Below are 20,541 nucleotides of genomic sequence, written 5' to 3' on the forward strand. Positions count from 1 at the left end.
TGTCCTCCAGAGCTCACGCTGCCTGGGCACCGGCTCTGCAGACCCCTCAGCCCTGGGTATGTATCGGCCAGCCCTTCCCCGCAACGGGGCCCAGAGGCCAGAGCCTGCCCAGAGCTGAGTGCAGGAGGCACCCAGAGCTTGCCAGGCTGTGGCCCGCCTCCTCCGTGGACCTCCCCAGCTTGTCCGCGAGCCCTGGAGACAGGAGCAGGAGCGCCTTCTCCAGGGCTGCTGAGCTGCCAGCATCACCGTGAGCCAGGCGGTGAAGGTTTCTGAGCAGGGGATGCAGAGCCCTGACCCGACTGGATGCTGCACCCCACGATGTCCCTTCCTGGCAGGTAGGTTCTTTCTTCACTTGTTTTTCGAAATTTGGTAAAAGAACATTTCAACCTTCGACTGTTCTTCAGGGTATACAGATGGTAGTGGCTTAGCCGGGATTCGAAGCAAGCCTGTGTGATTCCAGAGCTCGTGCTCTGGACTCTGGCGCCTCCTTATCATATATGCTTCATGTGTTACTTTTTCTTTTGTTTCTTGAAGTCCTTATGATACTTAGCCCTAAGTGCCATACCTGTAATGAACACATCCACTGCCTTGTAGGAGGTGTTCTTTTGTTCAACGCGTGAATTGGTCATCCACCACACTGGGTTCTAATCTCAGAAGATAGGTCAGGGACCACCAGTTGTCAGCATAGCACCATCCCACATTTCTAATTGAGGCTTGGAGCCTAGATTTTTCCCTTTGGTCTAGTTTGAAGGATCCAGGTATGTAAAGCTTATATTCTAGATAAATCATGGGCTATCCTGAAAGGAATTCATCAATGAATTATTCTGTATGGATTAGAAGCCAGTTTCTCTGGCCTTCCTGGAGTATATCCAGTAAGGCATCTCATTCATGTCTAGAAAGCAAATATATCATTTATTGCAACTTCAGCGTGGAGCGATGTATTGGTTTAAAATAAAGTACGAGCAACACAATTTGGTCATTGTGAGTATGCCGGCTGGGTCCACTCTTTACTACACATATGTAACTCTAGAGCTTCTTATGCCCCATAGAGGAGACATACTCTTGTGTGTCTAGGACAAGGGAAACATGTGTTGTTATTCAGGAGCTGGAAGCTACAGCATGACAGGAAAGAATTGAAAAATCCTGGTCTTGGTCTACACGTCACTTTACCTTGTCCGAATCTTGTTTCTTTGGCTTGCTTCATTGGAGTGTTTTCTGTCTCCTGGGACTGACATTGTGTGTTCTGTATCAGGCATGTGACATGTAGAAGTTTCAGAACCCAGAATCATATAGATCAGTAAAAATCTATATATTTTTGTTTAAAATCTATTTAAAATCACACTGGGCATAATTCATATATTCCAAAAGTAGTTTGACCCTCTGCTCATGAGATTCTTTTTATGGTATGTCGAAGCAAATTTGGACTTCCATCCCCAATAAACTTTGAGGTTGGAGGACACAAAAGCTTTTGCTCAGACCTAAATTCTGTCTGAAAAAAAAAGGGTAACTATTATAAGCCCTTTCTAACCTCTCCAGGAGCAGAAATGATTTACAGCTATGGCATTGAACCATAATTTCTTGATCTCGTTTGAGAAGAGTTCAGTAAGAAACAGTGTCTTGATTTTTGTTCGTTGGTTCCCTGTTTTCTTGTCTTGCGTGCCAACAATCCACTGTAATACGTGAGTGAGTATGGCAGCAGGCTGAGTGTTCCCTGGAGCTCATTAAATGAACGTGTTTTCCTAAAATGACTTCTGTCTCCTTGTTTTCAGCCCCTCTTCTTTCCTCTGTCCTTTACTATAACCAGGGCTTAGCAAAAGCTGACTGGCTTTGTGCAGACCCTACTTAGGGTAGTCTTTTCTTCATTATTTTATTCATGGCCCCTCCATTTCATTGTTTGCCTTCTCGAAATGTGTTGAAATCTTTCTGTGGTTGATGACTTCCACAATGTCTTGGCTCTTATTGGTTGATTAATTTGGGTATTTCTACAGTTTTATTTAAACCTGGTTTCAGGAGGACCAGAAAGTAAATATATTTCCTAGTCTGCCATCTTGAGCTGAAAATCCCTGTGGATTTTAGCATCCAATGTTCCCATGGGTAAAAAACCCAACCTTGGCATTAATAGATGTACACTCAAGATTTCAGCTTTTCTTGAGCAATCACTAAGGATTTAATATGCGGTCACTTCTAATGGGAAAATAGTAACTATCTCATGGCGTTGATTTGAGGATTAACTTAGATAATGGACAAGAAAATGCTTGGTAAGGTTTTAAAAGCTATAAAAAATGTTTTTTGTTATTATTTGATTTGTTGCTATTTCAACTTTAGCTGACAGTTGTTTGTGACCTTGCTTATGTGAGAAAATGCCTTCTGGTTTATTGTTTTGAAAGCCAGATTATATTTTTCAATAGCTCAATGGAAATGGCATCATTTGTGAAGTTGAAGGGTGAAGGCATAAATGTTTCTTGACATTTGAATCAACTATTGGTCTTCTGGGGCTTGTCCTTATTCTCCTGCAGTCTCTAATCAACATGGCATCCAGAGAGATCCTGTTAAAACGTAAGTCACATCATGTCACTCCAGGCTCTTCAGTGGCTTCTTCACAGGAAAAGCAAAGTCCTCAAAGTGCCTCCACAGCCCTAGAAATCTGGGCCTCTGTTTCCTCTCTGACTGTTTCCTTCTCCTCTCCACTTTGCTCCCTCTGTTTTCCACACACTGACATCCTTTCTGCTCCTTGGATACTCCAAGCCCACTCTTGCCTCATTGCCTCTCCATCTGACTGTTCCCTCTGCTTGTACTATTCACTTCCCAGATATGCACCTTGCTCCCTCTCACAACCTTAGGTTCCCTCTTAAATTTTATCTTCCCCAGAAAGCCCTCAGTGATCACTTAGTTTCAGATCGCAGCCTCCTCCTACCAGCTAACAATCTCCATCCCCCTTCCCTGCTTGCCGTTTTTCTCCAGCACTTACCTGATATACTAGTTATTCTACCCATTTATTCCATTTTTATTTACGTATTTACACTTACGATTTTATATTTGCTTCTTTACTTTTGTCTCTCCCCTCAGCTCGAGAGAGGCTATATTCATCTGTGTTAATCACTGCTGTGTTTCCTGAACATGCCTAGAAAACATACTGAAGAAGGGTGCCTGAAATTTGGTAAGGGAGCCATCAATTTTCTTGGCTGAATGAAGAAATGTGTTCATAAATTAATGAACAAATCTCTGGGGTTTCTGAATTAAGGACTAATGGGAAGAGGAAGGCAAATGGTTGGGACAGGGTACTGCAAGAAGTAGTATTTGGAGTACTCTGATAGCTCTCCTAATAGATAACATTTTGTTCATTTAAATAGTTTTAACGAGAGAGCTGGGAACTAGGGACACACAGCATCGAGGTTTTATAATGCATTCTGTAGAGTTCTTTTCGAGTGTGTTCAAACATCATTGAAAATATATGCATGCATATAAACCTCTGTTACTTTATTTAGTGCTTTACAAGAGCCCCTCAAGGAAGGGGTAGTAGCAACTATCAGTATCCTTCCTTTATGATGAGCTTAATTTATTCAAAATTACATCCTAATTTATTTGTAACTGTGAAACTAGACTTAGTTATTTAGTAGACCCTCCCTAGAAACCTATGACGTTAATAAAACCAACAAAAATGTGTTCAGGTTCCAGTGATACACACACTACAGACTCAATTATGTGTCATCCATTTTAATGAAGGGAAGAAGTGATTTAACAAACACAGAGCAAACAAACAGAATATGAAGGTTTGTCCTCCATTAATATTAGTAATGGATAAAGTGGGCTCCAACGCCTTCAAGGTAGCTTGAGACCCATCATCTCTGTGTCAGGGGAAGGGGGATGCTCGGCCAGGATGTCTTTCTGTGTCACTGAGAAAAATTTCCGTAATATATAACGATACTTACTGAAACGGATATGGGGCATTTGGGTAATTAGGAATCCGTTAGCATATTTTTCCGGAAGCCTTGACTACGAAACGAGGATAGTAGATTTGGACACTTGCAGCTATGCAGAAGTTGTTTGGGTATTCATCTTTATGCCGAATGAAGTAAGCTTATTTCATCTCTGCAGCTTCCCATATACCATTTTCCCACCTCTGTTTTGTGTTTGGAAAGACTTTTAGAAATTAAAACTCAAGTTAAAAAGTGAGTGACGGGCTTCCCTGGTGGCTCAGTGGTTGAGAGTCCGCCTGCCGATGCAGGGGACACGGGTTCGTGCTCCGGTCCGGGAAGATCCCACATGCCGCGGAGCGGCTAGGCCCGTGAGCCATGGCCGCTGAGCCTGCGCTCCGCAACGGGAGAGGCCACAGCAGTGAGAGGCCCGTGTACCGCAAAAAAAGAAAAAAAGAAAAAGAAAAAGAAAGAAAAGAAAAGAGAGTGAGTGACAACTTAAATGATATATGGAATATTTTGCTGACTTAGAAGAGCATGCAGAATTAAATATGACCCAGTTGAAATGTTAATTTTATTTTAATGTGTATATTGGGGTGGAGTCTTAAAGGTGCCAGAAAACAAGCATTCACCCATCCTGTTTGGAACTGCAGCACACAGGCACCTTCAGTTACCAGTTCTGTTCATTCCACAGAATCATCTTGGGAAAACATACTGTGTTTTATGTACCTGGTGTATATCTTAACCAGTTTGAAGAATTTCCCAAATACCTGTTAATATGTAGTTCTCCGATTCCAATCTTGCCACGTCCTGTACCAGTGACACAGCACATAGGAGTTTTATTTCTCTTTCTTTCTCTGGGTTGTTGAGAACCCAACGAAAGAACAATGGAATGGCATCAAAGAGATCAGGGTTCTTGACTCAGATTTACCATAAAATAATAGTGTCCTCTTGGGAAAATTATAGTTGTTCTAGGCCCCTTTCCTTTTCTTTACTTTGACAGAGCTGCACTAGATGACCCCAAGTAACACTGCGCTCTTTGCAGTAGCAGCTTAGACGTTATTGGTTTTCTGAAACAAATGAAGACAGTGACACAGGAAACTGTGCAACATCTCTGTAACGATGTTTTCTTAGAGTTGCCTCCATTTTTCAGATGATAAGATGGCTGAGCACAGAAGTAGGTGTTTTGACCAGAGGTTCCAGAGTAGAGGGAACTGAACCACAAGTTTCCTTCATTCCTGAAGCTCACTTAGCCGAAACATAGGCTTCTGAATATTAAGCTGTAAAGCATATTATCAGTGTGCTTTAAAAGAAGCGGTTCTTCTAGGATTTCTAATTAATAGCAGGCGGTTTTGAAATTCTTAGAAGATCATCGAATTTTGTGAGATTTACAGCTCTATTTTCCTGTCAAGCAAGTTGTATCAGTGCCAGACAATCATCTGAGCTTCTGGATGCTTCTCTGAACCTCTTGAATTTTTCTTCTTGCTATCTGAAATTCATGCCAGATAAGCCTTTTTGTAGAGAGCGTGTACAGACTTGTCTATTTTCATATAAGAAAGCGATGCAGTGAGCCAGGTCGGGGGTTAAGCCCTCATTCTCAGAGTGGTATTGAGCTCCTGGTGAAATGTAATCCTCATTTCCTCAGAATAGAAAAGCAGTTATCTCACGTTTTTAATGCCATTAACTCTTTATACATTTATGTATGATACATATATTTATTGTACCTACGAGGTGTGCTCTCTTTGGGAAGTACAAAGCTATTTGAGACGTAAGTTGTTCATTTTTTTGTTTTCCCACAAATACTGTGACCCTTTGAGCAGGAAGGTCTGTGTTTTACTAACATCTAGAACAAGCAGCTAACACGGTGTCTAAGATGTAGTCAATAAATATGAAATAGGTAAATGAACACATTTTTAAGGAAGGGCCAGGGCATGAACAAATAGAAAATTTTCATTTTCAGTCACAAAGCCACAACAGACATAAAAATGATACAGACAACAAGTGCTACGGTCATTCAAAGAAGGCATAGAATAGATACAACAAGGATCTCCCCTATGGCACAGGGAACTGTACTCAATATTTTGTAATAACTTATAAGGGAAAAGACTCTGAAAACGGAATCACTGCGCCGTACACCTGAAACGGACACGACATTGTAAATCAACTATATTTCAATTAAAAAACAAACAAACAGACAACAGCAACAACAAAAAACCAAAGAGGTCATAGAAGTTCTTATGAGATTCCAGAAGAGAAGAGAAGCCAAATGAGGACGGGAGAGGCGGCTTTTGAATCCGTTCAGAGGAGAAGTCACAGAGGAACTAGTCATTGATCTGAACTTGAGATTAAGATTAAGATGAATTAATCTGAATTAATTAAGATTGCAACACAGGGATATTACAGATGAAGGTAATCACATAAACTTACTATACTGAAACTTGCAGAGGTTATGAGTGTTGTTCAAGATCCCAAAGCAAGTGCATTGTGGAATCAGAATTTTAAGTGAGGCCTAATGAACTAAAAACAAACCAACACAGAAACAAGCCCTTCCTGTGACACCACGTTGCCTTTGAAGTCGTTTTTTTTGGTGGGTTGGCAGAAACTGGTTCCAGTGTTTCTTGCAGGAATGACTGGCCATAGGACTGGGCGTCGTAGCTTCCTGCCAGGCGGCCGAAGGTCGCAGGCAGGTGGGTCACTGGGACACCCGCGGAGGGGCTCCTGCCCGGCCCCCTGGCCGCTCAGTGCCCCTGCCCCAGAGCGGGGGTGGGGGCCTCAAAGCAGCCTTGTCTGAGTCCCCTGCCACTAGAGAGAGTATTGGCCCAACACTTGTAGAAAACGGGGACCTTGCTGGCAGTTCAGTGGAGGGACACAAATAAATCTTTGCCGACTTTCTGCTGAAGCTCACGAGGGTTCACTCCTAAGCCTCTTACAAGGCCAGCTGCCGAGGCTGCGAGAGATGAGTCAGGGCTCTCCCTCCACCACGGGGAGATCGCTGGTTAAAGCGCTCACGAGGGAGTGAACCGCGTGTCCGCACCGACACGCATGGGCAGACCTCGTCGATGCCTTCTGTCCGGGGTATGAAGCCCTCTCCTGCCTCTTCCAGGCTCTCTAGAAAGCATGTGCAGAGCCTCCCACTCCACCCTCGGACTCCGTGGGCCACAGCTGGAGGGACCAGCCAAGGAGCCGTGGCAGGAGGAGGCCAGAGGGCAGCGGGCCTCGGCCGGAGCCCGTCATTCGGTCCCCATTCACACACCACCAGACGATCCTCTTGACCTGGGCAGTAGCCGCCAACCGACCGCTAAGGTGAGCCCGGCGCGCGCTTGGCTACCTGGCATGGCTGGGAACCCCAGGATCTCCTGGCAGAGGCGGGCATTCTCCTGGGCCGGGTCCGCGGGCGTCTGCGTGTGCAGGGCCTGAACCACCTTGGCCAGGACGATCTGGCACAGGTTGAAGAGGCCTGGGGCGTGGGAGGAAGGAGACGGGGGGCTGGCACCGTGTCCAGGCCGCGCTTGCCAGCCGGGCAGACCGGAAGCCCCCTTCCCTTCCCTCGGTCCGGCCGCATCTGGGTTGGCCTCCCGGGACTTGATGAGCTTGTCCAGCAGCTCCTGAGGGACGGTGCTGCCCGTGCCCCACCAAGACTGGCAGCAGCGCCAAGGGCCTCACAGGGCACGGCGCCCCCGGCCCCAGAGCCTTCCCTCTGGTTCTCATCACCGGCTGTCACCAGACTTGCATGCAACGTGCTTTTCTTTTCTCTTGTCTTCTTTACGTCCCTCAGCCACGCAATGCGGTGAAGCCCTGACGCTCGCTGCCGCGTCGGTACACCCTGAGAACACGATGCTCAGCGAGAGAAGTCATACGCAGAAGGACACACAGGGCGTGACCCCACTGAGGAGAAACATCCAGAGCAGGTAGATCCACAGAGTCAGCGAGTGGGTTCCTGGTTGTCAGGGGCTGGCGAGGGGACGGAGTGATAGCTAAGGGCGTGAGGGACATTTTCGGGATGATGGAAATGGTCCAAAGCAGTAGTGACGTCTGTACGGCTCAGTAAACTGTCCCCACACGCCCCGGTGCAGCCTGTGAGAGCATCGCTCTCAGGATGAAGGGCTGACCACAGGAAGACCGAACGAGCAGTGGGTCCTGGGCCCAGACTCTCAGCTGGCGCCCCCCACGTGGGGAAGTCACCGGGACTTGCTGAGCCTCCACGGAGACTGGCAGCAGCCCCCGAGCTCACAGGGCACTGCGCCCCCGGCCCCAGAGCCTTCCCTCTGGTTCTCATCACCGGCTGTCAGCAGACTTGCAGGCAACGTTCCTTTCTTTTCTTTTGTCTTTTTTAAAGGCAACTCTTGAGTACATGTATTTAACATGCAGGGAACCAGCCCTGACTCCTTGATCTGGGTCTTCCAGCCTCTAGAGCCTCGAGGACATCCATTTCCGTTACTTACGCGCCCAGTGCCTGGGGTTTGATGATGGAAGCTGACACCGAGGGCGTCACCACGTGTGGGGTGATGTCAGTGAAAGAATCCCGCGGCGAGGGCCTGCCTGAGGACCACGCATGCCCGGGCCCTCCCCGCCCCCTGCCTGCAGCCCTGCGCCTGGGAGCGGAGCTGGTGCATCGCATGCCCGACGTCGTGGAAGTTGGTCTCCCGCTCATCGTGCCGCAGCAGGGAGGGCAGGTTGGGCGTAGGCTTGGTGAAGTTGGCCACCATGGCCGCGATGGCGATCTGGCAGCTCCCATCGTGCTGTAGGCAGGCCGAAGCAGGCCGCGTGCCCGGACTTCCCCACCCTGCGGAGGGACGTGGATGGGGCCCCGCTTCCACAGAGGAGCCCCGGCCCACGGCCGACAGGTTCCCCCACGCACGCACCGAGGATAGAGGTCAGGTAGAACTTGCCGATGGATGACCTTGCCCGAGGCCGCGTCCCAGACCGTTTAGAGCCTCACGTCTTCGTGACCCATGCTGGTGCCCTCCTCCAGGTCGAAGGTCAGCCCCAGCAGCTCCTGGGAGATGCCCAGCAGCCCGCGTGTGACCGCCTGCATGGGGAAGGACTCATTGAGCAGGTACTGGCCCACGTGGTAGCGCGTCTCCTGCCCCTGGTTCACGTAGTAGCGCAGGTCCCAGGCGTTGATGGGGCCGTCAAAGTGCAGGCCCCGCCTCTGGCACTCGGCCTTCTTTAGCTCCAGGATCACGGCCGCTCCTGCTCCCCGAGGGGCTTCAGCTTCTGGGCCAGCTCACCTGCGGGCGGAGGGGAGAGGCTCGGCTACGTCCCTGGGGCGGCCCCCCAGCCACCCCCGACCCTGTGCCCCTCGAGGCAGAATGAAGGGTCTGGGAAGGTGACCCCCAAGGGCTGACACAGTGGGGTCTCAGGCAGCACCACGTCCGGTCAAGGTCCGCCTGACCCCGTCCCCACTGGGACTCAGGGAGAGGCGGTGTTACCTAGGACAGTGGCCACCACCTGGCTGGTCTTGTCCGTGTTCATCTCCAGCACAGAGTCGGCATGGTGCGGAACCCCAGCAGGCGGGACTTCAGGGCCTGCAGCCTCACCAGCTCCCTGAGGATCACGCAGTTCTCCTGGAAGCCAGAGACGGAAGGCGCTGCGGACCGAGGGCCACGCCCTCCCCGCGGGCCCCGGGCCAGGTCTCTGCAGGCGGGCAGGGCTCCCAGGCCACTGGCGGGCACAGCCAATCCCCCTCCCTCCTCCTCCTGGCCCGGATTTCTAGACACTTTGGTGCTGTCCTAACACGTGGTCTTTATTAACACAGGTCCTTTTGGAAGCAGAAACGGCATGAACGTGATGGGCTCTAAGGCCAAGGGCAGGAAGAAATGCGGCCAGGCTCTCCAGGAGCCACCAAGGGGCCTCCCCGGGCTCAACAAGACAAACACGGCTGCCGTGCAGACAGTAGCTCAACCCCACGGCGCCCGAACACCCAGCCCCTGGACGGTGAGACACCTGTTGCCGCAGGTGGCCCGTGGCTCACTGATGAGGCCCGGCCCCAGGCGTACGCCACCTTCTCGGAGGCCACCTCTCCGGTCTGCAGCGGGGTTCTCCTGGGAGCCCCCAGTCACCACAGCACCAGCGTGGCCTGTCTGTAGCCCAAGAAGGTGGGGACACAAGACTGTCCCCCGTGCCCCCCGCATCCCCCGCGAGGCCGAGCGAGCACCAGTGGTGTCTGCGGGGAAGATGAAGGGCTCACGCACAGCCCGCATCTACAGAAGCACAGACTGCAGCCACATGCGCTATGGAACAAACACAAGTGTCCACGCAGGACCCGATGTCTGAATGTCAAGGCCATGCCCGGGCCACAGTGAGAAGGTGCATCCCCCATGCAAGCCACAGAGAGGGGATGGGGGGGTCCATCTGCGATTCTGAGCTCATCGGGCATCACCCCAGAGGGAGAGGGAGAGGGAGAGAGGTAGACAGACGTACAGAGGGAGAGAGAGAGAGAGGGAGGGAGAGACGTCTCTCCCTTCCCTGGGGGTTCTCGAGTGCAGCCAAGGTTGAAAACCACTGCATTTTGGGAGATGGGTCCTCGTGGAAGAGTTAAATAGTCGCTCATGGCATTATCGACACATACTAAAAAGGCCCCAAATCTTGGGGAGTCAGGGAGGGGAGTGTCGGCTGCCTCGTAAACGAGGAGAGATTGGGCATCAGAGGAGGTGCCTGTGCAGCCTGCGCCCAGGGCCCCGCAGACTTCATCTCCCAGCGGTGGTCCTGGGCTGGAAGTCAGCGGGGAGGTCAGGCTGTCCAAGCATCAACGTTGACTTCAGGGCTGATCTAAAAGGCGCCTGGGGTTTGTTGAAGCAGAAAAAAGAGCAGTAGGGAGAGGATGGGAGTGGGAGGGGGAGGGAGCCCCCCTCCTCAGCACTTCTACCGCTCTCCCTCTCTCTCTCTTTCTCTCCGTTTCTCCCTCTCTCCCTCTACCTCGCTGCCTCTCACTCTCCCTCTCCCTCCATCTCTCCCTCTGCCTCTCTCCCTCCCTCTCTCCCTGTCCCTCTTTCCCTGTCCCTCTCTCTCTCTCCCTCTTTCCCTCCCCCTCTCCCTCTCCCCCTTTCCCTCTCCGTCTCCCCTTCTCCCTCTCTCCCTTCCTCTCTCCCTGTCCCTGTTTCCCTGTTCCGCACGCTCTGGCTCTACCTCTTTCCCTCTCCCTCTCCCTCCACCTCCTTCCCTCTCTGGAGAGGGAAGGAGGTGGAGGGAGAGGGAGAGAGAGATGGAGAGGGAGGGGGGAGAGGGAGAGAGAGATGGAGAGGGAGGGGGGAGAGGGAGAGAGAGGGTGGAGAGGGAGAGAGTGATGGAGGGAGCGAAAGATGTCTCTCCCTCCCTCCCTCTCTCCCTCCCTCTCTCCCTCCCTCTCTCGCTCTCCCTCCCTCCTTCTCCTCCCTCTCCCTCTGGCTCCAACTCTCCTCCCTCCATCTCTCCCTCTCCCGCACTCCCTCCCAGAGAGGCAGAGATAAGGCAGAGGGAGAGAGGAAGAGGGAGAGATGGAGGGAGAGGGAGAGGGAGGGAGAGGGAGAGAGGGAGAGGGAGAGAGAGAGGGAGAGGGAACTAGGTCTCTTCCTCCCTCCCTCTCCCTCTCTCCTCCTTCTCTCCCTCTCTCCCTCTCCCTCTCTCTCTCCCTGTCCCTGTTTCCCTGTTCCGGTCTCCCTGTGCCTCTCTCCCTCTCCCTTGTCTCTGCCTCTCCCTCCATCTCTCCCTCTCTGAGAGGGAGTGAGGGCGAGGGAGAGATGGAGGGAGAGGGAGTGAGGGCGAGGGAGAGATGGAGGGAGAGGGAGGAAGAGGGAGAGAGGAAGGGAAAGGGCGAGGGAAGGAGAGGGGGAGACGGAGGAGAGAGGGAGAGGGAGGGAAGAAGAGACCATTTTCCCTCTCCCGCTCTCCCTCTCTATCTCTCTCTCCCTCTGTCCCTCTCTCTCTTCTTCTCTCCCTCTTCCTCCATCTCTCCGTCTCCCTCTCTCCCTCTCCCTCCATCTCTCCCTTTCTGGGAAAGAGTGAGGGAGATGGAGACATGGAGGGAGAGGGAGGAGAAGGAGAGAGGGAGGAAGAGAGGTGTAGAGGGAGAGAGGGAGAGACGTCTTCGCTCCCTCCCTCTATCCCTCTCTCCCTTTCCCCCCTCTCTCTCCCTCTCCCTCTCCTGCTCTCCCTCTCCCTCTTTCCCTCTCCCTCCACCTCCTTCCCTCTCTGGAGAGGGAAGGAGGTGGAGGGAGAGGGAGAGCGGAACAGGGAAACAGGGACAGGGAGAGAGGGAGGGAGAGGGAGGGAGGAAGAGACCTCTTTCCATCTCCCTCTCCCCCCCCCTCTCCTCTCCATATCTCTCTCCCTCTCTTCCTCTCCCTCCCTCTCCCTCTCCCTCCATCTCCCCCTCTCCCTCTCTCCCTCTCCCTTGTCTCTGCCTCTCTATCTCTCCCTCTCTGGGAGGGAGTGAGGGAGATGGAGAGGTGGAGGGAGCGGGCGATCTGGAGGGAGGGAGAGGGTGAGAGGGAGGGAGGGAGAGAGGGATAGAGGGAGGGAGCGAGAGAGGGATAGAGGGAGGGAGGGAGAGAGGGATAGAGGGAGGGAGCGAGAGGGATGGAGGGAGCTAGAGGGATAGAGGGAGGGAGGGAGAGAGGGATAGAGGGAGGGAGGGAGGGAAAGAGGGAGGGAGGGAGGGAAAGAGGGAGGGAGGGAGAGACGGTCTTTCGCTCCCTCCCTCTCTCCCTCTCTCCCTCTCACCCCTATCTCTCCCTCTCCCCCCTCCCTCTCCTGCTCTCTCTCCCTGTCCCTCCACCTCCTTCCCTCTCCGGAGAGGGAAGGAGGTGGAGGGACAGGGAGAGGGAAAGAGGTAGAGGGAGAGCGTGCGGAACAGGGAAACAGGGACAGGGAGACAGGAAGGAAGAGAGGGAGAGGGAAGAGGGACGGGGGAGGCGGGAAGAGGGAGGGGGGAGGAGGGAGAGAGACGGGGGAGAGCGTGGAGGTAGGGGGAGGGGAGAGGGAGAGGGATGGGGGAGAGCAAGGGGGAGACGGAGGTGGAGAGGGAGTTGGGAGAGGGACGGGGAGAGGGACGGGGAGGGGGGAGAGGGAGGGGGGAGGGAGAGAGGGAAAGAGAGAGACGCAGAGGAAAGAGGGAGAGGGAAGAGAGAGAGGGACAGAGGGAGAGGGAGAGGGAGAGAGGGAGGAGGAGAGGGACGAGAGGAAGCAGGGAGAAAAGAGAGAAAGAACACACCATCTACATTTCTGTCAAATGACACCGGGGATCCTTACACAACCAGGAGAAAATAACACAGCGAGGCTCTTTCTCAGCTGGAACTGGAACTGCAGATGGGGCCAAACACCACCAGGGTGGCCACACATGTCCAGCTGCCGCCCCAGCCCCCTGAGTCTGGTCACCAGGGCTCTGAGTGTTTGCTCCAGGGACCTGGGGTTCACCCTGTCACCCTGGAGGTCGGGCCTAGACAGCATGGCCCCGGGCTGGACACATAGGGGGAAAAGCATCCCCACAGGCCAGCTTGTGCGTGCCGATTCAGCTGCCAGATTCTAGAGGCCCGGGATCACCCTGTGGCCCATGAAAGCCAGGAGCCAGGAGGGTCTTGCATCGGGATTCCTGTCCGTTGGACTGGAACGTTTACGTAAGGAGTCTTGGAAACAGTGGTAACAAGACTGAATTCGAACGAGCTTTAGGATATTATGGACCACTCCGAAGTGTGTGGGTTGCTAAAAACCCTCCCGGCTTCACTCTTGTTGAAAATGAAGATCCCCGAGATGCAGCGGATGCTGTCTGAGAAGTAGACGGGAGAACACTCTGTGGCTGCCGAGTAAGAGTGGACCTGTCGAATGGGGAAGGGAGAAGTCGAAATCGTGGCCGCCTCCTTCTTGGGGTCGTCGCCCTCGAGATGATTATCGGAGGAGGAGTCCTCCCCCTCACCACAGATCTCCAAGACGGAGAAGCTTCTCCCGCAGCCGGAGCAGGTCCCTTTAGTAGATATAGGAGAAGAGAGAGATCACTGTCCCGGGAGAGAAATCGCAAGCCGTCCCGATCTTTCTCTAGGTCTCCTAGCCGATCCAGGTCAAATGAAAGGAAATAGCAGACCACTTTGCAAGAGGAGTGGTGCACAGGAAATACCTTCATTTGACAGGAGTATGTACAGAAAATTCAAGTTTCGTTTGAGACTTCCGAAGCTTGATGCACTTTTTAAATGTTTTAGCTGTTCCCGTTTGTTTGTCTCTTGGGACAGTGACACATAAAGGTGTCATTCTCTGTGGTTTGAAATGGGTCATATGAGGCATGTAATATGAAGAATTGTTTCTTTACAATGTTCTCTTAAGCAGAATTGAATTTGCTTTGAATTTTTGGTCTTGCCTAGACTGATAATAAAACTCTAACTCCTGCCCACCTAAAGTGTGATGTTTATCATTATGGAAACAACACTGGCAAACATTGAAAAGACTTTCTGTAGCTGGGATGTGGTATGCAGCTGTAGTCAAGCAAGCAGTCTTTAAAAGGTACTGTGAACACAAGCCAGCAGGGAGAAATGAAAGCCGCACCCTTACCCTAGATTAGAGGTTTAAGAATTCCACTAGTCTTCACACTGGACAAGAGGTTGTCCAGTGAGTTTAGCATCTAAGAAGTTTCAAGGAAGTTAGTTAACCTTTGAGTTAGGTCATAAGTCCCCTCTGTGATTGCTGTACATGAATACATAGCTCTTTGTAAAGTTTTTTGGAAGTTGAGATTATCAAGACACCAGTGTCCTCCCAGATTAAGAGTATATTGTAGAGCTGAACTTTGAGTTACTGTGCAATTTTTTTTTCATGCTGTCATTTGTAATATGTTTTGTGAGACTCCTTGGGATTAAAGTTTTGGTTCCAAACGGAACAAAGAAAACAAAAAAAGGATCCACCTGCCAATGCAGGGGACCCGGGTTCGAGCCCTGGTCCGGGAAGATCCCATGTGCCGCAGATCAACTAAGCCCGTGGGCCACAACTATTGAGCCTGCGCTCTAGATCCTGGGAGCCACAACTACTGAGCCCCCATGCCACAACTACAGAAGCCCGCACATCTAGAGTCCGTGCTCCGAAACAAAAGAAGCCACTGTAATGAGAAGCACATGCCCGCAACAAAGAGGAGCCCCTGCTCGCCGCAACTAGAGAAAGCCCGTGTGCAGCAATGAAGACCCAACGCAGCAAAAAATAAAATAAAATAAAAAGACGCTACTGGCCAGGTGATCAAGGGTAAAATTGTTTGTCACAAGTCCCGTTGATGGTGTGTATCCTTGATGTGTGTATCCTTGATGGTGTGTATCCTTGATGATGTGACCTGAGGAGAATGACATTTTTATCTGTCTGGATCTTCCGCCCCAAACCCCATAACTCCAGCCCAACCATAAGAAAAACATCAGAAAACCAACAGACAAACAAATTGAGGGACAAAATACCTGACCAGTCCTCCTCAAAACTTTCAAGGTATCAAAACCCAGGGACGTCTGAGAAATGTCACAGCCCAGAGGAGACTGGGACAGAAAAAGGGTGTTAGGGGAAAGCTAGGGAAATTCTAATAAAGTGTGGACTTCAGTTAATAATAACGTATCCATCTCGGTTCCTTAGTTGGATAAGCATGTCGTACTAACGTACTAAAGTACTAACGTGTTGGAAATAGGGGTACTGGGTCGGGGGTCCACAGCACTCTGTACACTCTGTGCAGATCTTTGCAACTTTTTTGTAACTCTAAGCTATTCTAAAATTAAGCAACTACTAAACAGAGATAAGAATGTTATTTCCCTGATTTGAACATGGCTGAGTTTGTTTTCATGGTCACATTTGTGCTATCTGGATGTGTCTTGGAATCAGTAGCAAAGGAGAGTTGCCAGCCCCTGGGAAGATGCGGCTGGTTTGCAGGTGGCTTGCTCTGGAGCTGAAGACCAGGGTGGGAAGTCTGCAGCCTCGGGCTGCACTTAGAACCATGGGAGGGGATGGGCCAGCTCAGTTAGGGATGGAACCTATAAATAAAACTTTTTCTTTTCCATTATGGCTTATCACAGGATATTGAATATAGTTCCCTGTGCTAGACAGTAGGACCTTGTAGCTTATCCATCCTATATTTAATAGTTTGCGTCTGCTAACCCCAAACTCCCAATCCAACCCTCCCTCACTCTTTCTCCCCCTTGGCAACCACAAGTCTGTTCTCTATGTCTGTGAGTCTGTTTTTGTTTCGTAGACAAGTTCATTTGTGTCGTATTTTAGATTTCACATATAAGAGAGATCATATATGTGTCTTTCTCTTCTGACTTACTTCACTTAGTATGATAATCTCTAGGTCCATCCACGACGTTGCTGCAAATAGCATTATTTCATTCTTTTTATGGCTGAATATATTCCATTGTATATATGTACCACATCTTCTTTATCCACTCACCCATCAGTGGACATTTAGGCAGCTTCCACATCTTGCCTATTATAAATAGTGATGCAGTGAACACTGGGGTACATGTATCTTTTCTTTCTTTTTCTTTCTTTTTTTCTTTCTTTTTTCTTTCTTTTTCTTTCTTTCTTTCTTTTTCTTTCTTTCTTTCTCTCTCTCTTTCTTTATTTTTTTGTTACACAGCATGTGGGATCTTAGTTCCCTGGCCAGAGATGGAACCCATGCTCCCTGCACTGGAAGCACAGAGTCTTAACCACTAGACCACCAGGGAAATCCCAGGGGTGTATGTATATTTTTGAATTAGAGTTTTCTCCAGATCTATGCCCAGGAGTGGAATTGCGGGACCCTATGGCAGCTGTATCTGTTCTCTGCACGTCTCACATCAACCACGTGCACTCCAATCCTTGCTCTCAACGTCATCTTCGGGGAACACAACCTGCGACAGGGACCTTGACAAGAAGAAATGGCTCAGGGAAAAGCTAGCTGCACAGGGAGGAGATAGAGGCCATCGACCCTGGGGTGTGGCGGGGAGAGTGGGCACAGAGATTGGTCATTTCGTCCCTGATACTCAGCCCTCCTGGCTGCCCCACTCTAGGTCACCTCGGGATACAGAGGTGACCCGGTTAGAGTCCCAGCCTGTGCAGGAATCTCGGGGCACAAGCGGGTCTGAATAATATTAGTGCAGGGTCTCCCCCATGGCACTGGGGTTATTTGGGGCGGGTCATTCTCTGCTGGGGGCCCCTCTTGGGCACTGTGTGGGGTTCAGCAGCATCCCTGTCCCCACCCATTTGATTCCAGGGTCCCCTCCCCCCCAGTTGTGACAACCACAGATTTTCCCCAGACATCACTGAAGAACTGGGGGAGGCGGAAGCAGGATGGCCCTGGGTGAGGACAGCTGTGTTGAAGCAAGCAGCCTGGCTTAGGGCAAGGTCTGCCCCAATCCCGTCAGAGCCTGCATTTAGAACTGCCCCTTCCCTCTCCCACCTCCCATGCCCTGCAGTGGTCTCCGAGACATCATCCCCATGTAAGAAATCACACCTTCTCAGTTTACTGTCCCCAGCACCTAGAAGAGTGTCTGCTATGTAGTAGATGCTTCATAAATACTTGCTGAATAAAGGAGTTGAATAAAGGGATGAGTGGATGAATGAATGAAGGTTACCATGGAAGGAGGGGGGAGATTCCCTTTCTGGCTCTCGGGGATTGGGATATCAAGTGAAAGATCCATCCTAAATAGGCTGACCAGCCTTCTGGGTTCCCCAGAAATGAGGGTTTCCCCATAGTTCCAGCGCTCAAACCTGAGCGGTCCTGGGCAAAGTGGGGGCGGGTGTTGGTCACCCTGTGTAAACACAGTAACAATTCCAACTGCAATAGCAATGGCCAAGGACCTCTACGGTCTTACTGACCAGGCACAGTTCTTCACCTGGCGGGGAAGGGTGGGCCAGGATTGGAATTCCGGTGATCCAGGGTGGGCGGGTGAGGGCACACCCCGGGCTTGTGTAGGGGAGTCCAGGAAGGTTCTGGAGGAAGTGACAGTGACACAGGAGGGAGGGAGGAGTCTAAGGAAGAACGTCCCACACGACAACGTGTGCCAATGGCCCTGGGCCCAAGGTCACACCTGACCAGGGCTTGCTTGTTTTCTTTTTTTCTAATTTACTTTTCCCCACATGGATATGCAATTGTCCTAATGCCATTTATTGAAAACTCCTTAATTTCCTCACTTTCTGTCATATCAAGTTCTCATCTATCTGTTTCTGGACCTTTATTCTCTACCATAGAGCTATACGTCCCATCCTTGCACCACTAGGGCTGTTTCATCACTATAACTTTATTTTTTACTCATTTATTTCTTTGGCCGTGCTGGGCGGCATGTGGGATCTTATTTCCCTGACCAGGCTTTGAACCCGCACCCCTTGCAGTGGAAGCTCGGAGTCTTAATCGCTGGACCTCCAGGGAAGTCCCCAGGGCTTGCTTTGACATCCATCGAATGGTGGCGGGTGGGCACGGGGAGCAGCTGTCTGTGAGCCACCCTGTGTAGAAATGCAGGGTGGAGGGCAGGACAGCTGGAGCGGGAGGGGAAAAGGCGGAGGAGGGAGGGAGGGAGGGATGGCGGGCGGGCGAGAGACAGACAGAGAGTTTCCGGAGACAATAGCTCTGGCCGTGTCCTAGGGCATGAAAGCTGAAAATAGCTCCTAGTGCCGGGAGCCCTGGAGCCGGAGCCTGGGAGCCATTGTGACTGGCACTCCTCCCTGGTGTGTGTGTGTGCGGGGGCGGGGGGCTCTGGACTTCTCAGGCTGGGAATGGGGTGCACGGAGCAAGGACGGAGCAGGGACGGAGCAGGGACCCTTCTCTCTGGGACCTCGCAGGCCATCCTTAGCTCACAAAGCTGAGCCACTCCCGGCCCTACGAGGGGGGGGCTTATCCTCCCTGTCCCCTGGATCACACCCCCTCACACACGACTTCCCCTTGTGTGCTCCCAGCAACCAAGAGAATCTGTTTTTAAAAGATTTGGGGGAGGGGGGTAAACATACAAACAAGAGCAGAATGGATACTTTTTCCGAATGGGAATGGCTCTGTGTAACCCCTTCCCCAGGGTAACCAGAGTCCTGACCTCTAACACCCTTGACGAGTCAGCCTTGGTCTGGGCTTGCAGACCCACGGAAGCTTCCTCATCCCCTCCTTCAGACCCCGTCTCTCCCTCGGCGTCTTTGTGAGAGGCACCCGGGGAAGTGGGACTGCTAGGCTGTACTGCTGCTAGAACTGCACCTGGGCTCCACCAGGCTCCAGCCCCCCGCCCTGTGCACCTCTCTGTCCCTGAGGCACCTCAACTGGTAGGAGCGGCATCACCTTCCCTCCCGGGACTTGTGACACTTAAGGGAGACACAGAAAGGACAAGCGTTTGGCTCCCTGGCTGGCAAAGAGCAGGTGCTCAATTGTCATAAGTGGCCGTATCAGTGAGGGTTCTCCAGACAAACAGAATCCATAGGGTGTGTGTGTATATACACACACACGTACATATGTACACGCATACAAAAATATACAGCTGTGTATATATGCAGTACGCATACAGACATATACACATATAGTATATACAATACGCAAATACATATATACACACATATATATAAAATGCATAGTTTGTATATATACAGTATGTATACACACATATACACGTAATATATACAATAGACACATACAGATACACTATACATACACACATATGAAATGCATCGTTTGTGTATATACAGTATGTACACATACGTATAACATATGCAATGTACACACCTAGGTACGTCTATATCATACATATATACACACATAGAAAGATATTTAGGTGTGTATATATACAGTATACATACATACACATATAATATATGCAATACATACACGTACATACATATAGACACGCATATACACCTACATAGAAAAGCATGTAGAATAAAAATATATATGTACTGCATATATAAATTCCTTGTATTCGTTCCTCCTTTACGCAAAGTGGACCAATTTCAGTGTTAATCTCTTCTGAAAAATACCTTCCCGGCCACATCTGGAATAATGTTTGTGGTTGCCGGGGCCCCACGCAGTGCGCACATGAGATTAACCATCCCCGTGGCGATGATGACACTTTATTTTCTCCCTTGACCATTGTCACTACTATTCCAATTAAAATGGCAGTGCTATGAGGGCAGGGCATTTCCTTTTTGGCCAGTACTGAGCGTCCGCGGTCTGGTGCCTAGCATAGGCTAAATACACGGCAATTTTGTGAACAGAAGCCGGGATTCCAGCTGTCATATTTAATAGGAATTATAGTCTTATTATTGGGGGGGAGGGGTTGTGTCACGGTACGTCGAGGTCGGGAGTCGAACTCGCCACCACTGGCCCTGAGAGGTTTTGCCGGGTCCCCACTTCGGGCCGGTGGGTGTGGCCAGGGGCAGCCGATGACGTGCGTATGTGCGGGCGTACGTGCGTGCGTGCGTGGGAGCGTGCGTGCGTGAGAGCGTGCGAGTCCACGGGGCGGGCCGCGCGCGCCGGGAGTGTTTCAGCCCGGCCCCCGGCTCATTGTGGTCGCCTCACGCCGGCCCGAGTTCGCAGCAGCGCTGGAGGCCCCGGGCCTGTGAGCACAAAGAGGGAGCCGGGGGCCGGACGGGAGCGCTGTGGCGGCAGCTGAGGCCCAGACCAGGCCCCCCTCAGCCTCCCGCCTGCCCGTCTGCCCCGCCCCCGCCGGCGGCGCCGCGCCCCTCCCCCAAC

General features: G+C 51.3%; 1 long non-coding RNA gene across 1 annotated transcript; it reads left to right on the forward strand.

Moving 5' to 3' along the window:
* The first annotated feature begins 2,210 nt into the window (after positions 1–2,210).
* LOC149743921 (uncharacterized) lies at positions 2,211–7,899 on the forward strand. The gene is made up of 3 exons (XR_016391677.1): positions 2,211–3,157; positions 7,018–7,217; positions 7,690–7,899. It is a non-coding gene; the product is annotated as an uncharacterized LOC149743921 (long non-coding RNA).
* Positions 7,900–20,541: the final 12,642 nt, after the last annotated feature.

The sequence above is a fragment of the Delphinapterus leucas genome, unplaced genomic scaffold (assembly GCF_059928025.1).
Source record: "Delphinapterus leucas isolate spDelLeu-1000000601 "Yukka" unplaced genomic scaffold, BTC_Dleu_Yukka2 spDelLeu_asBTCV2_sq53, whole genome shotgun sequence".
Lineage (NCBI taxonomy): Eukaryota > Metazoa > Chordata > Mammalia > Artiodactyla > Monodontidae > Delphinapterus > Delphinapterus leucas.